General features: G+C 39.8%; 1 protein-coding gene and 1 pseudogene across 2 annotated transcripts in view; both read right to left on the bottom strand.

Annotated features, from left to right (window-relative positions):
- LOC308524388 (protein MFI) overlaps positions 1 to 17,619 on the bottom strand; it is a 91,367-nt gene that overhangs the window by 22,858 nt on the left and 50,890 nt on the right. The gene's annotated exons all lie outside the window — the stretch shown is intronic.
- LOC308525607 (large ribosomal subunit protein uL6-like) lies at positions 5,316 to 5,860 on the bottom strand (annotated as a pseudogene). Its single transcript has one exon. The product of its transcript is annotated as a large ribosomal subunit protein uL6-like (transcript).

Raw genomic sequence — 17,619 nt, 5'->3', positions numbered from 1 at the left:
CCGGCCTAGTTGCCCCCAACTGTCTTCCCCTGTAGGCCTGGTCGCCCCCAACTGCCCTCTCTTGCTGGCCCAGTCACCCCTAACTTCCCTCCCTTGCCAGCTTGGTTGCCCCTAACTTCTCTCCCCTGCAGACCTGGTCACTCCCAACTGCCCTCCCCCACTGGCCTGGTCACCCCTAACTATCCTCTCCTGTAGGCCTGGTCACCCCCAACTGCCCTCCCCCACTGGCCTGGTCACCCCTAACTGTCCTCCCCTGTAGGCCTGGTCACCCCCAACTGCCCTCCCCTGCTGGCCCAGTCACTCCTAACTTCCCTCCCTTGCCAGCCTGGTTGCTCCTAACTGCCTTCCCCTACAGGCCTGGGTCCCCCCCCCAACTTCCCTTCCCTACAGGCTTGGGTCCCCCCAACTGCCCTCCACTGCAGGCCTGGGTTCCCCCAACTGTCCTCCCCTGCAGGCTTGGTCCCTCCCATCTGCCCTCCCCTGCTGGCCATCTTGTGTCCACAGGGAGGCGGCCATCTTGTGTTGGAGTGATGGTCAATTTGCATATTACCTCTTTATTAGATAGGATATGCACATATATGGACATACTTCAAATATGAATAAAGATGTTTTATAATAGGATCTCAAATTATATATTCATAAAATTTATACTTTTATGTATGAATATATATATATATATATCTTTTTCCCACTAAAGTAGGCAAATCATAAGTGCATAGCTTCCTCTTCTAATCAGCTAGGGTGAGGGGCTGATCAAATCAATCCAATCAGAGATTGGACTGGGTCAAGTCTGAATTGTAGTTTTAGTAATCCATATCTAATTTGTTCACTTCTAATTTTTCCCAGTTTCTCAAGATGTGATGCTGACAGGTCTCTATCTTCTCAACCATGAAAGACTATGGGAAACTCAGTTACACTCTTTGGAATATTTGAGGTTAATTCCTTATCTTCTACCATCTACAGACTCAAATGGGTGTGTGGGGGGGGTGTTGACTGTGTATTGGAGGAAGTTCCATTCTCTCTACTATGACTTTGTTTCTTAAGTTTATGAGAGATTTCATTTAGTGTAACAGTGTTATTTAAAGTGGACTTAGGGTAGTTGTAAATTGGTTCACTACAAACTCTAAGGCAACCAAAGAAAAGTTAAAAAGAAGTATAATTTATATACTAAGAGAGGAGAGAAAATATAACCATATAAAATGCTCAAATAAAACCGGGGTGGGGGAGAGAAAGGAAGGAAAGAAGGAAGGAAGGAAGGAAGGAAGGAAGGAAGGAAGGAAGGGAGGGAGGAAGGGAGGGAGGGAGGGAGGGAGGGAGGGAGGGAGGGAGGGAGGGAGGGAGAGAGAGAGAAAAAAAGAAAGGAAACAAGGACAACAAATACCCTTAGGCAATACTGTTAGGAAATGGTAGATCAAACTATATCAATAATCACTTTAACTGTCAATGGCCTAAACATACCAATTAAAAGACAGAGACTGTCAGAGTGGATAAAAAAATAAGACCGAACTATATGTTGTCGACAAAAACTCACTTTAAATATAAAGGCAAACTGGTTAAAAGCAAAGGGATGGAGAAAGATTTAGCACTTTAACACCAATCAAATGAAAGCTAAGCAACTATATTAATTTCAGGCAAAGCTGAATTCAGAGCAAAGAAAATTATCAGCAATAATGAGGAATATTACATGATAATAAAGTGGTCAATTTCCTAAGAAGGCACAACAATCCCTAATGTATATTTGTCTAACAACAGAACATCAAAATATGTAAGGCAAAAACGGACAGAACTTCAAGGACAGCTAGAGGAATCACTATTATCGTTGGAGACTTCAAACCCCTCAATCAGTAATTGACAGATTCAGCAGACAGAAAATTAATAAGGCCATAATTAAACAATGCAGCACCATCAATATCTGGATCGACATTTATTGAATGCTTCATGCAACAATAGCAGAATATACATTCTTCTCAAGCTCACATGGAACATTTACCAAGATACAACACTTTCTGGGCCATAAAAACACACCTTAACAAAGATAAAAGAATAGAAATCATATCAAGTAAGCTCTCAGGACCCAGTGGAATTAGACTAGAAATTAGCCCTGGCTGGTATGGCTCATTTGGTTGAGCATTGTTCAATGAACCAAAAGGTGGCAGGTTCCATTCCCAGACAGGGTACCTTCTGGGTTGCAGGCTCCATCTACTGTGGGGATGGGCGGGGGGGGGGGGGGGCGGGGGGGCAGGGGTGGGAGGAGGGATGTGTAGGAAGCAACCCATCAATGTTTCACTCTCGCATTGATGTTTCTCTCCCTTTCTCTCCCTTTCTCTCCCTCTCTCCTTCTCCCTTCCTCTCACTCTAAAATCAATAAAAACATATTTTAAAAAAAATAAATGAAAAATAAAACCCTAGAAATTAGTTGCAAAAGGATAGATGAAAAGCTCCCAAACTTGGAAATTAAACAATACACTTCTAAATAACAAATGGGTCAACTAAAACATCTCAAGATTAAAAATTTTAAATATTTTTAACTAAATGAAGTGAAAATACAACTTATCAAAATTTGTGAGATGCAGCAGAAATAGTGCTTAGAGAACAACTTATAGTACTGAATACATATATTAGAAAACTACAAGGATCTGAAATCAGTAATCTAAGCTTCCACTTTAAGAAACTAGGAAAATAAAACAAATTAAAAGTAACAAGAAATGAGAAAAAAATAAAACAGAAATGAATGAAATTACAAACAGGAAATCAATAAAGAAAATCAAAGAAACTAAAAGCTGATTCTTTGAAAAGATCAATAAAATCAATAAGCTTCTGGCAGGCTGACTAAGAAAAACGAGAAAAGAGACAAATTACTAATATCAGAAATGAAAGAAGGGCCATCACTACTGGTTTCATAGGCACTAAAAGGATAACAAATATTGGCCTGGCCGACGTGGCTCAGTGGTTGAGCATTGACCTATAGTAAACCAGGAGGTCACAGTTAAATTCCTGGTCAGGGCACATGCCCAGGTGGGCTTGATCCCCAGTGGGGTGTTCAGGAGGCAGCCGATCCATGATTCTCTCTCATCATTGATGTTTCTATCTTTCTCTCCCTCTCCCTTCCTCTCTGAAATCAATAAAAAATATAAAAAAGAGTACTAAATATTATGAACAGCTCTATGCCCACATATTTGATAACCTATATAAAATGAATCAATTCTTTAAATGTGCCAAAACTAACACAAGGAGAAATAGAAAATCTGAATACCGGTAGACCAATATCTATTTTAAAAATTGAATCAATAATTAACCGTTCAAAACAGAAAGCACCAGGCCCAATTGATCACTGGTGAATTCTACCAGGTATTTGAGGAAGAAATACTAATTCTCTACCACCCCTTCCAGGAAACACTTTCTAACACATTCTATGGAGCTAGCACTGCCTGAATACCAGAACTAGACAGATACATCACAAGAAAGAAAAATTATAGACCAATATGTCTCATGAACACAGATGTAAAAATCCTCAAAAAAATATTAGCAAATCAAGTCCAACAATGAATAAATAGAATTATACAACATGACTGAATGGGATTCATTCCAGGTACAGCAGGCCATTATTAAATTATATAAATGGGCTAAAGAAGAAAAATCATATGATTGTATCAAAAGAATGAGCATTTGACAAAATCCAACACCAATCATGACAAAAATCTTTGTCTAACTAGGAATAGAGGGGTACTTCTTAAACTTGGTAAAGAACATTTACAACAAACTTACAGTAAACATCATACTTATTGGTGAGAAACTAAATACTTTTCTTCTAAGATCAGGAACAAGGCAAAGATACCCCTCATTGCTCCAATGCAACATCATATTGGAAGTTGTGGCTAATGTGAGAATAATAAAAGAAAATAAAAATAGGAAAAAATCTTTTAAAACCTGTTTTTGTTCCCAGATAACATGATTGTCTTTTATAAAAATCCCAATGAGCCCTGGCTCGTGTGGCTCAGTTGGCTAGGCATTGTCCTATGCACCAAAAGGTTGCTGGTTTGATTTCCAATCATGGTACATGCCAAGGTTTCGGGCTTGATCCTTGGTGGGGCTGGGGTGGGGAGTGCAGGAGGTAGCTGATCAATGTTTTACTCTCATTTCTATGTTTCTCTCTCTTTCTCCCTCTCCATTCCTTTCTCTCTCTCTCTCTCTCAAAAAATTTGCAATGAGTCAATGAAGACATTTCTGTAACTAATAAGCAATTATCATAATATTGGAGGGTATCATGTTAACATACAAAAGTGAATTGCTTTCTTATACACCAGCAACAAATAACTGAAATTTGAAATAAAAAACACAATGTCATTTACATTAGCACCAAAAAAGTAAAAAAAATTAGATATAAATCTAAAAAATATTTGAAAATCAATATGAGAAAAACTACAACACTGTGATGAAAGAAATGAAAGAAGATCTAAATGAAAGGAGAAATATTCCATGTACCTGAACTAGAAAAATTCAATACTTTCAAGATATCCATTCTTCACAACTTGATCTGTAGATTAATGTGATCCCAATCAAAATACCAATAAGTTATTTTGTGAATGTGGACAAAATTATTCTAAATTTTATATAGAAAGGAAAAAGACTTAGAATATGCAACACAATGTTGAAGGAGAACAAAATTGGAGGGCTGATACTACCCAACTTAAGGACTTACTAAGAAAATTACAATAATCAAGACAATGTGGTGTTGTTGAAAGAATAAATAAATCAATGGAACAGCAGAGAAAGCTGTCCACATAAATACAGTCGACTTATCTTTAGTTAGTTTATTTGTTTTATTTTTCATTATTTATTGTGGAAAAATACACATAACATATATACATATAACAATTAATATCTTAACCATATACAGTTCAGTGGTATTAAATAAATTGTTGTGAAAATCATTACCACCATTTATCTTATCTTTGACAATTCAATGGAGAAAGGATAATCTTCAACAAATGGTGAACAACTATACATCCACGTGCAAAATTAAAAAACAACAACAAATCTAGACACAGATCTTGCACCTTTCGCAAAAATCAACTGAAAATGGATCATAGACCTAGATGTAAAATGCAAAACTATGAACTCCTAATGGATAATATAGGAGAAAATTGGAGGGTAACATTGGGTTTGGTGGTGACTTTTTCTCCCCAAAATCAGTATATGGCGTTTATTTCATCTTTAAAATCTCATAAATAAGTCTGAGGAATTATCCAGCACCTTGCTGCTTCTGTAGCTGGAAACTTAGATCTTAATCATCAACCTGCTGAACTGTTCCTTTTTCAGAAGCATAAATACTATCCAAAATTTTTCTGATATCCTTGTTTTTAATTGTTGTGGCTGCTGAATCAAAGCAGCTGAATTTGATACAAGTTCAAGTCATTTCCTTCAAGAAATAACTCAACTTTCTGGGCTTGAGATACTGAACATGCAATGCCTGACCTCATCTGAACCCTGTGAATGTATTTTTAGCCCAAGATATTTCTGATCTCAACAAGACAATCATTCTCCTGAGTAACGACATTGATGGGGAAGTGAGTGTAAACAGACCTCATCTTGTAAGGGAAGTTCAGTGAAACACCCTTGATCATGTTCTGTATATGACTGTAGATAGTGTGAATGGTGGTCAGTTCCTTCCTATTTGCACCATTTGTCAACCAGAAGTCTCTTCTTTTTCTCTCCAAGAAGAGTGAATTCTACATTGATGACGTGATGGAAGTCCTCTGCAGGGTTCCCCTGGGGCCCTTCACATAACTGTGAATCCCTTCAGAGTGATGTCAACATTTTCTGGAATGTTGACAGTTTGATTGCTGAGACTGGTCTTCATCCTCGCAGTAGATGTGACAAAGACATGGTGTTGACTTTTTAGATACAACACCAAAAGCATGAATGTGAAAGAAAAAATTTGTAAGATGGACTTCATTAAAATAAATGCTCTGTGAAGGACACTATTAAGAGAATGAAAAGAGAAGTATTTCCTGGGAAGAAAGAAAAATGCCAATTTTATATGATTTTCATAAGTCAAATATGAATAATGCAGTCTCTTGTGTAAGCATAAAAGAATGATAATAGAGAGGGAAAATGTAACAACAGAAAAATAATCAGCCCAAAAGAAGTCAAGAAAGGATTTTAAAAAAAATAACATAGAGCATTTGAGCATATAGTCAGTAAGTAGTAAAATATTAGCAATTACATTGAATGTGAATGGAGTAAATGCTCCAAGAAAAGACAGAGTATCCTACTAGATTAAAAAAATGAAAAAAAAGTTAACTAACAATTACCTGCCTACAAAATACACAGAATGTTGAAAATAAAATAATGAGAAAGACGTACCATGCAAACAATAATGAAAAAAAAATAGTTGATATGGCTACATTAATATCAGAGATCTTGGGCTTTAAAGCAGAGATTATTACTAGAGATACCTTGTAATGATGAAAAGGTTCTATTAACAAGAAAAACAAAATAATCCTAAGTTGATATTCAGTCAACAGCATGGTCTCAAAATATATAAAGTATCAGGAAAATAACAAGTCTTTATTCACAGTGAACGATCTTAACATACCTCTCTTAGTATCTGATAGTATAACTAGGCAAAATATGGATATGGATGATTTGATCAACATAGTTGACAAATTTGATCTAGTTGACATCTGTAGAGCACTATGCTCAACAACTGCAGAGTACATATTCTTTTCAAGAACAAATAAAAATATATAAAATTGAAAATAACAGAGGATTGAAATTACAGAGCAATTAAGATCAACATTGATAATAAAAAGATGATGATTCCTAAATGTTTGGAAAAATTTCAAATAAACAAAAGAAATCAAATTAGAAATTTAAAAATCTTTTGAATTGAGTTTGATTTGATGTATCAAAACTTGTACACTGTCACTAAAGCCATGCATAGATAAAAATGTATATTATATATCAAAAAAGGCTGAAAATCAATAAACTTAGTATCGATTTCAAAAAGTTAAAAAATAACAGCAAATAGAACTCAAAGAAAATATAGAGAGATATACTATACAGCAGAAAATGAAGTAGAAAATAAATGAACAATAGAAAGGAACAACAAAGCTGAAAGTTGGTTCTTTGAAAAGACTAATAAAATTGAGAAAACCCAATGAGATTAGTGAAGAAAGAGAGATATATACATTCCCATGTTTACTGAAGCATTATTCACAATAGTAATGACATGAAAACAGCCTAAATGGGGATGGGGGGAGGTAGAAGAGGGTACGGGGGGGATAAATGGTGATGGAAGGGAAACTTGACTTGGGGTGGTGAACGCACAACAAAATAGATAGATGATGTATTATAGAACTGTATACCAGAAACTTGTATAATTTATTAACCAATGTTACCCCAATAAATTCAATAAAAAAAGACAACCTAAGTACCAATCAAGGAGTGAATAGACAAAAAAGATGTAATATGGTAATATGTGTGTGTCAAACATACACATATGCACAATGCTACATTTTCTTAATCCATATATTTATAATGCAATATTATCCAACTATGGAAAAGAAAAGCATCCTGCCATTTGTAACAACATGTATGGACCTTGAACGTATAGTGTGAGATAAGTCAGATAGAGAGAGACAGGTACTGTATGACATCACTTATATATTGAATCTAAAAAAGCCAAACTTACAAAAACAGGGAGTAAAATGGTGGTTACCATGAGATGAGGAGTGGGGGAATAAGACAGATATTGTTTAAGGGTATAAACTTGCAATGAGTAGCAAATAAGCCCTGGAGATCTAAGGTACAGTACAGTGAATATAGAAAACAATACTGTATTATAAACATCAAGCTTGCTAAGAGACTAGAACTCAATATGCCAATAACTACAAAGAAAGATTAATTATGTAACATAATGGAAGTGCTAATTATCACTACAATGGAATCATATTATAATTATTAAATGTAGCAAATTAACATGTTGAACACCTTAAACTTACACAATCTTATATATCAAATATTGTGCCATGCCAGCACAGCCAAGGGTTTGGTGAGCCTGAGGGGGTGGGGGGGGGGCAGGCAGCAAAGGATGTAGAAAAGACAGAGAGAATAAGCTGGGTCTAGGTCAGTGACGGCAAACCTATGACACGCGTGTCAGAGGTGACACACGAACTCATTTTTTGGTTGATTTTTGTTAAATGGCATTTAAATATATAAAATAAATATGAAAAATATAAATCTTTGTTTTACTATGGTTGCAAATATCAAAAAACTTCTATATGTGACACGGCACCAGAGTTAAGTTAGGGTTTTTCAAAATGCTGACATGCCAAGCTCAAAAGGTTCGCCATCACTGGTCTAGGTGGATCTTCCTGTGCCTGGCTGAGGCCACAGAGAGAGAGAGAGAGAGAGAGAGAGAGAGAGAGAGAGAGAGAGAGAGATCCAGATGGCAAGCTGCGCCTTTATTTTATAGCCAGAGGTAAACAAGGTAGTGGTCACCATAGTTATAATGTTCTTGTGAGTTTCACTTGTTTTGGCAGCACTTGCTGCATCTCCCACAGCCCATTAGCTACCCAGATAAGATTTAGGGAGCATCATAAGGTCAAGCCTAATTATGCTAAGAAGGCTGTGCCCCCTAAGCTGGGACTTGTTTGTGGCTTTGCCAACAGGTCAGTCCAAGGCTTAACCCTATAGCCACTCCCTACAAAATATATTCAATTAAAAATATAAATAAATAAGAAAGAGATAAAAAATAACCAATGTCAAGAACAAAATAAAGAAAGGTTATTATAAGTTTTAAGACATTAGAAAGATTTTAAGAGGATAATATGAACATAAATTTGTAAATAAATTTGAAAATTTAGATAAAATAACTTCCTATAAAAATACAACTTATTGAAACTATCACAAGAATAAATATAAAATATGGATAGACCTATAACTATAAATTAAATTTGTTATTTAAAATCTTCCCACAAAGAAAACTTCTGGCACAGATAAACTTCACTGGTAAAGCCTTTCAAACATTTAAGGAAAAAATAACATTCAATGTTTAAAAATTAAAAAATAAATAGAGAAGGAACATTTTCTAACTTATTTTAGAACTAGTGGCCCGGTGCATGAAATTCATGCACAGGGGAGGGTGTATCCCTCAGCCTGGCCTGCACCCTCTCCAATTTGGGACCCCTCGAAAAATGTCCTGCCAGTTTACAGGAATCGGGCCTAAACCAGCAGTCGGACATCCCTCTCGTAATCTGGGACTGCTGGCTCCTAACCGCTCACCTGCCTGCCTGCCTGCCTGATTGCCTCTAACCACTCTGCCTGCCAGCCTGCTTGCCCCCAACTCCCCCCCCCCTGCTGCCGGCCTGCTTGCCCCCAAATGCCCCCCCACCAGCCTGATCACCCCAAACTGCCCCCCCTGCTGGCCTGCTCCCCCTGCTGGCCTTTCCTCCCCACTGGCCTGCTCATCCCCAACTGTCCCCCTGCTGGCCTGCTCACTCCAAACTGCCCCCCTGCTGCCCTGATCACCTCCAACTGACCCCCACTGGTGGCCTGCTTGCCCCCAACTGGCCCCCCAGCTGGTCAGCTTACCCCCAATGGCCCCGTCCCCCACCAGCCTGATCACCCACAACTGCCCTCCCCTCTTGGCTTCTAACTGCCTCTACCTCGGCCCCGCCACCATGGCTTTGTCCAGAAGAACATCTGGAAGGTCTCCCAGTCTAATTAGCATATTACTCTTTTATTAGTATAGATATATTTGTCTGTAAATATGATTATGATTGCAGATATGAGTAGGACCAGGTAAAATTTTATAGAATGGGCCTTTTATTACAGATGGTTTGCCATGTATGCATTTTTTCTAAAGAAGTAAAAATTACTTTAAAAAATGTTTCAGGAAGACTTTGAGAAATTTACAGTATCTGCTTTTCTTCCAAGAAAGTTGTCACTTTTATGCGAGAGTGAGAATTATTTGTATGCTTTGTATGTCAGCATTGGGCCACTGTGACTGGGGGGGCATTTAGTTTGACTTGAGAGTAATTATCTTGCTCACTCGCTGGGAGGGAGAGTGTGTGGCAGAGGAGATAAATACTGGGTTCTGGATTATTCATAGATTGCTGACTTTCTGGATTGATTGTGTAAGCCCCTCCTTTTATTGATGTCCACCTTCTGTTGACAGACATCTACCCTGGGAGAGAAATGAGATGAAACTCTCTTTCTTGTCATTGTAAAAAGCATTTGAATTCTTAAGGTGTGATAAGGCCACCCAGCCATCCACAGTTAAGGTACACATTTTCATGGAGGATGTTCCCACTCTTGAATAAATTAAAACAATTTTTTTCTTTTAATTTAAACTTTCCTCTATAACTATTTTCTTATTTCTTAAAAGCTAGTTTTTTTAAAAAATGCTTCCAAAGCTTTTCAAGCTGTATATGTCCTTGGAATGAATTTATAAATAAGAATTGAGCCTGGTGGGTGTGACTCAGTGGTTTAGCATTGACCTATGAACCAGGAAGTCACAGTTTGATTTCAGGTCAGGCCACATGCCCGGGTTGTGGGCTTGATCCCCAGTACAGGGCGTGTAGGAGGCAGCCGATCAATGATTCTCTCTCATCATTAATGTTTCTATCACTCTCCTCTCCCTTCCTCTCTGAATCAGTAAGAATATATTTTAAAGATATATATATACACACACACACACACACACACACACACACACTAGAGGCCCGGCCTGGTGCACAAAAATTTGTGCACTGGCAGGGGGAGGGTATCCCTCAGCCCGGCCTGTGTCCTCTCACAGTCTGGGACCCCTTCGGAGATAACGACCTGCTGGCTTAGGCCCGCTCCCGGGTGGCAGAGGGCAGGCCCAATCCCTAGGTGCCTGCCCCACAGCCCCTGGTCGGGCTCAGAGCAGGGCCGATTGGGGAGTTGGGGTGCCACCCCCTGTCATGCACAGAGCAGGGCGGATCAGGAGGTTGCGATGCCACCCTCAGTCACACTCAGGGTAGGGCCGATCAGGGGGTTGGGGCGCCTTCCCCTGTCATGAAAGAGCAGGGCGGATAGGGAGGTTGTGACCCCGCCCTCTGTCACACACAGAGCTGCAAGGCGATCAGGGGGTTTGGGCGCTGCCCCCCGTCACGCTGCTCCAGGGGCCAGGAGGCCTTGCGGCTCCACTGATCCCAGTGCTGGGAGGCCCCATGGTTCTGCTGATCCTGGGTTCAGGAGGCCTTGTGGCTCCACTGATCACAGGCCGGGAGGCCTCGCGGCTCCGCTGATCCCGGTGCTGGGAGGCCTTGCGGCTCCACTTGACACAGGGGCAGTGAGGCCTCACAGCTCTGCTGATCCCGATGCCAGGAGGCCTTGCGGCTCTGCTGATCCCGGTGCTGGGAGGCCTTGCGGCTCCACTTGACACAGGGGCAGTGAGGCCTCACAGCTCTGCTGATCCCGATGCCAGGAGGCCTTGCGGCTCTGCTGATCCCGGTGCTGGGAGGCCTCTCGGCTCCACTGATCCCAGTGCTGGGAGGCCTCGCTGCTTCGCTGATCCCGGGTTCAGGAGGCCTTGTGGCTCTGCTGATCCCAGGCCAGGAGGCCTCACAGCTCCACTGATCCCAGTGCTGGGAGGCATATTACCCTTTTACTATATAGGATAGAGGCCTGGTGCATGGGTGGGGCCCGGCTGGTTTGCCCTGAAGGGTGTCCCGGGTCAGGGTGGGGGTCCCGCTTGGGTGCCTGGCCAGCCGGGATGAGGGGATGATGGCTGTTTGCAGCTAGTCACACCCCCTTCAGGTTGGGGGTCCCCACTGGGGTGCCTGGCCAGTCTGGGTGAAGGGCTGAGGGCCATTTTCAGGTGGGCGGGTGACTGAAGCACCCAACCTCTCTTTTATTTCTTTTTTCTTTTTTATTCTGGGATTTTATTTACCTTCTATGGCTGTCACTGGAGCTGAGAACCGTCTTTAGCTCTGAGGCTCGGCTCCAGCTCTGAGACCTCGGCTGCTGAAAGCAGATTTCTGGGCTTTGTTTACCTTCTGTATTTGAAACTTTGTTGCGACTCCAGCTCTGAGATCCCGGCTGACTGAAAGCAGGTTTCTGGGGTTTGGTTTAGCTTCTATATTTGTAACAATATTTCTTAGAGTTGCAGCTGAGAGGCCAGCAGCAGCAGGCAGGGAACCTGGCTTCCTCCGTCACTGGAGCAAGCAAGCCTCCATGTTCGCGTCAGCTGCCTGGCTGCCGGCCGCCATCTTGGTTGGAAGTTAATTTGCATATCTCGCTGATTAGCCAATGGGAAGGGTAGCGAAGTTACAGCTAATTACCATGTTCCTCTTTTATTAGATAGGAGAAAGAGAGAGAGAGAGAGAGAGAGAGAGAGAATATGTTTGTAAATAAGAAAACATGTATTTGATGCTCTTAGAAAGTCTTCTTCTATTAAAATGTGTGCAGTATAGGGAACTCCATAGATTCTCTTAATTTGAAGAAAGTTAAAGGGAAAGGTACTAATTCAGAGTTCCTTGGGAAAATGTATCACTTATATATTTTTTATGTTTATTTTTTTAAATAAAAAACTGAAATATTTTCTATTCAGAAAATATATTTGGATCTAAATATCTTCTATAATTTTAACCCTAAAATATCAATTTAAATATTTTAAAAATGGTTGGGATGTTTGTTTTTTTAAATAAGTTCGGTTACTGGAGTTCTACATGTTACTGGATCACCTGGGGTAATTTTCTGATTGAAAAATTAAGAATTATAGTCAGAGGGAAGGACATTAGAATTTTAAAAGAACATATTCAATTTACTTTAGAAGCTGAACCTCTCTTATCATGTGACTTGTTTTGTATGTTTGTTAAACTATATTATCACATAAGCATTGCTGCTATTGGGACAAACAGTGACAGTTGATTCAGGTCATTTGAATGTCCACTGTCTGTTTTAATTTGTATGTTCATTTTGACTCTGTCATATGCTCAATCTTCAGTGGAAGTCATGAAAACCTATTATTTTTGCCTGCTCCCTCCTTTACATTGGAAATATTCTTTTTTACCCAGAGGGACCTTAACTTTGATGTAAGGGATTGTTTCCATTGCCAACTTTTTTTTTCCTTGCCAAGTAAAAGGGTTGTGAACTCTTCAGTGATGCCTTCCCCAGGATATTTGCAGATGTGGTTGGGAAAAGTCATTTCATCCCCGACCTTTGCATGTCAGGTGCTGGGGTGCCCGGGTGCCGCCTGGCCTGCTGCCCGGCTGATGGTAATCACCGTCTGGGGGGGCGGGCAAAGGCGGCCTTTGCCCGCCCCTGTCAGGGCCAGCCTGACAGGGTTGAGCCGGGCTGAGGCAGGGAGGTGGGAATTGAGAAAAGAAAGAAAGACAGGAAAGCGGGGTCGGGAGGACCCCAGTTCTCTTGATGAACTGAAGCGAGTTTATTAGCTATACAATCCTATTTATACACAACACACTGAATCGGAGGTCTGTCAAGAGGAATGTATTCTTTGTTCCTCTTAATCTCTGAGGGAGAGATACAGCAGAAGGACAAGTTCTCAGTACAGCATATCTCAGTAAATAGTTATAGACTTCTTGGCAAGCTATGAAAGGCTCTTCTTATTCTACAAATGTTACTCCCATTCTACTGATAATCGCCATCCAAACAAGTCTGGGAAAACTGTGTGGGTAAGGGTCCCAGCCTTGCTAGCCCCTGCAGGTGCAAGGACCTTGCCAGCTTACATCTGGCCCCCAACAGATCCCCCTTCTTTGTTTTTTAGGCAAAGTTCATGTTTCAGTGTCCAACAGTTTCTTATGAGTACATGTCAGCAGTAATATTTCAGTTCTGGATGGTGGACAAATGGTGGCAATGCAGGTCCGACCCTCTCTGGTTTGGTCCTGGGCAACCTGCAGCGATGCACAGCTGCTGACTGCTAGCATGATAAGGTGTCTTCACCATCTTTATTTCTGGACTGCTTCTCTTCTCGTTGTCTCATGGGGCCACTGCTATTCTGTGGCTGGAGCAGTCCTGATAATTCCTCTCTGTTGCAGGAATCCACATGGTCTTGGAGTTGTTTTCTGAAAATATACAAACATATTCTCGACCAAAGGTTAATAAAGCAATCATATCTATTATTTAGACTTGGGATTCTTTTAATTTTTGTCCAAACGATTTTCCTTTGGCTTATTTTGACACCATGTATATTTTCATGGGTGCCTTCCTATTAGCATTATAAATGAAAAAATTAATTTTCAAGTAAAAATATTAAAGCAATTAAGGCATTTACTTAACAGGTTATCATTTACTTAACAGGTTATTATTCCACTATCCCCCCTTTTTTATTTTTTAATATTAGGAGGTTTTTGGAAATTATATAATGCAGTCTAGATAACTTTAAATGTTAATTTTTGTATAAAAATATGACTGCTTTAGGTTTATAGTATGTTAAGCAATTTGTCCATGAAATGAAAATTTTGGTTAATACTTCTTGAGCTAGTTTTAATTAATCTGAAAACTTGACTATTATTTTACTGTTAAATTTAATACTTTAATAACAATCTTAATTTATACTGTAAATATTAATGGAAAGGATTATTTTGCATCCTTGAGAAGGCCCTGAGCATTCCTGGTGTTAAGCTAGATTTATATATAGGGTAGTTGCTGTTAGCCAAGTCTCTGTTATCTGGGTACCGATTTCGGCTGGTTTAAGTCTCTTTCTGTTATCTGGTCCCGATCTGAGCTGGGCATGGGAAGCGCAGCAGCCATGGGGGCAGGAGACCTCCCTCAGAAGGGGCGAGTGTTCAAGCCCCTGCATAGTTGGGGGGGTGAGGATCTTTGCCCCACCTCTGTTGACCCCCAAGTTCTCCACTGAGGCCCCCTGCGACTGTGCCTGTCTTAGGTCGCCCCTCCCAGAGGGGTCTTACCCGTCGTTGACTAACCAGCCATCCTCCGGGGCCAAGCAGGGTGATGTGAGGTTTAGTTTTGTCTCCTTGGTAGCGTATGCCCCTGTGGCCTCCATGCCCAGTAACTGCCTTTGGATCCCCTCGCCTGCTGGCGGGGCCCCGGCATTGATCATGGGGAACCCAGATTTCTTCTCTAGAGAGGGCCCAGCTTATGCCATTGGGCAAGAGACAGATCCATGGTACCAGCCACCATGAGGCTTCAACTTCAGTATGAACAGAGAGCTTAGGTAACAGTTGTAGGCAATTGGAAGAGGGACCCCCTTGGCAAAAAGGGCAAGAGAGGTCAATATAGAATGCTTAAGTGCCTTCCCAGGCGGCCTTCCACACAGTGGAAGGGATAAAATCCTTTTATGTTCTTATTAAATTCCTGCCAAACAATTAGTTTGTAAGCTTGTTTGGAATAAATGTTAATATGCTGTTGTAAAATATTAAAAATTATTAATGAGCTTTTGTTATTTTAAATTATATCTTAAAATTCTACTGCTGTATTTTAAGAAATATTAAATAAGATAACGTGTTTTGCCCTTTCTTAGAGGCAAAAACTTAAAATATATATTTATTAATATTTATCTGATAAATCTTTCTATGTGATTTCAAGAATATTAAATTAGCTTTATTAAAAAATCCTTCAAGAAAAGAGAATAAACTTTTGAAAACATTTCAGGGCCCATGAAATGTCCCAAAGTCATTCCTTGATTATATTTTTGAAATCTAACTTAAAAAACTATTAAATATATATGTGTATTTATAATTTAAAGATTATATACCTTTTATAATTATTAAGAGATATCAATTAAATTAAAACTGATCTTTGTATTTAAAAATTTTGGTTGGGATTATAGAATTTATCCTCGTTTTTCAATTAGATAAATGTTGAAATTTTATTATAATTATATGATTTCTCCCAATTTATGTAACCAGAACTTTATACTCTTAGCTGGCAAGTTAAATATTTAGTATTTCTTAATCAGTAACAATTTTAAGAATAAACTTCAAAAATACATGACATAATCAATAGATTTAATTCTGTCCTCTAGATTTTTCATGAGGGACATTTAGATTAATATTTTAGCATTTTGTTATTTCATAATATTTAATTTAATTTAGTAAACTCCTAAGCCTTGGGGTGCCAGTCACTGAAAACAGGTAACCATTAAAATGCAAATTAGTTACATTCTTTCTACCAAGGATGGGAAACTGGGAAGCAAGCCTCTCTTTAAAAGTTGTCACTGGCAGGAAATTTTTGGCCTACCTGCTCTGTTTCTAATAGAGCCCTTCCTCTATTAGAAATTGCTTTGGGAAGCCAGCCTTAATTAAAGGGCGTAGCCGTCTTTTACCTGGGCTACTTAGATTTTTATAATTAATATATTTTAATAATTCTTGAGATTTAAATTCAATTTATTATTTTAAGGCATATTCTTTAGCAAATTTTTGTAACAGAGATAATTTTACTGAATTTCCTTTTCGGCCTTGAAATTAACTTTTTAATATTCTTAATTAGTATTTAAAAACTGTTCTTTATCATGGAAATGCCAATCCTGCTGCTAGAATCTAGCCAGCATCTTTTTTCCTTTGGGTTAAATTTTGCCATCTTTCTTAGGAAATAATCAGTCTTGGGTTTTATTTTGTATATTTGTAAAGAGATTTTAGCTTGAAACTCTATCTAAATGTCCAAAATCGGACGATGCGCGCCTTAGTTCCAAGCCAGTTTTCTCTTTACACATGTACAGAAATCCCAGACGTATTTTTAATTTCAGATCCGGTGGCATTTGCTGTAGCTGTATCGGAAATGCAAGGAAATCATCATTTCTTCTCTATGTGGGAGGTTTTAAATCTAATGATATTTTGTTTATTTCATAGGCAAGGGCAGCACCCAGGGCAGACAGAATGTCTTATTCCTATGGATCCAAGGTCCAGCCCAGCACTCCCGGGGGTTGCTCGGAATAGCTCTTGTATCTATTTTGCTCTCTGGAGCGGGCTGGGTGCTGTGCAGCCTGCTGACCTTGAGACAGCATAAGGACAGGAGGGTAAATAGACAATGCCCCTGTTATTTGCCGTGGCTGGGCTGGCCCCTTTTGGTAGTTTCCCGACTGGTGTTGAGGCAAAGAATTTCCCTGGATATCTGTCTTAGATTTACACTCATTTGCCCAATGTTTTCCTTTTTTACATTTAGGGCATAGTCCAGGTTGGTTGGGACCTTTGCCATTTCCTTTATTAACCCCTTTATTAGAAGGACACTGTTTTGCCATGTGTCCTGTTCCTCCACAAGTGTAACACTTGTATGTTTGACTTTTCCCTGTGCTAAATTGTTGCTGAAGAATTCCTTCAATGGTGGTTCCCTTTAATGCAGCCGCAATGGCAACTCCTTGTATATATGAGGGACCAATATCTGCGCAGATGCGGATATAATCTGAGAGAGTCCCCTGTCTTTGATAGGGCCGCAGTGCAGCTTGGCAGGCAGTGTTGGCGTTTTCATATGCCAACTGTTTAACTATCAACATGCCAGCCTCTCCATCCACCACTACTCGGCCAACAGCCTGTAATAGCCGAGAGACAAAATCCTGGTACTTTTCATCTGGCCCTTGAATAATTTTTGAGAGCTCCTCTGTTTTCTGACCAGAGGTGGGTAACTTTTTCCAGGCTCTGACCCCAGCTCCATTAATCTGTCCATAAGCTT

The sequence above is a fragment of the Myotis nattereri genome, assembly GCF_964212035.1.
Source record: "Myotis nattereri genome assembly, chromosome: 9".
NCBI lineage: Eukaryota > Metazoa > Chordata > Mammalia > Chiroptera > Vespertilionidae > Myotis > Myotis nattereri.
The sequence above is the reverse complement of the archived record's forward strand: the minus strand, read 5'-3'. Positions and strand labels throughout refer to the sequence as shown.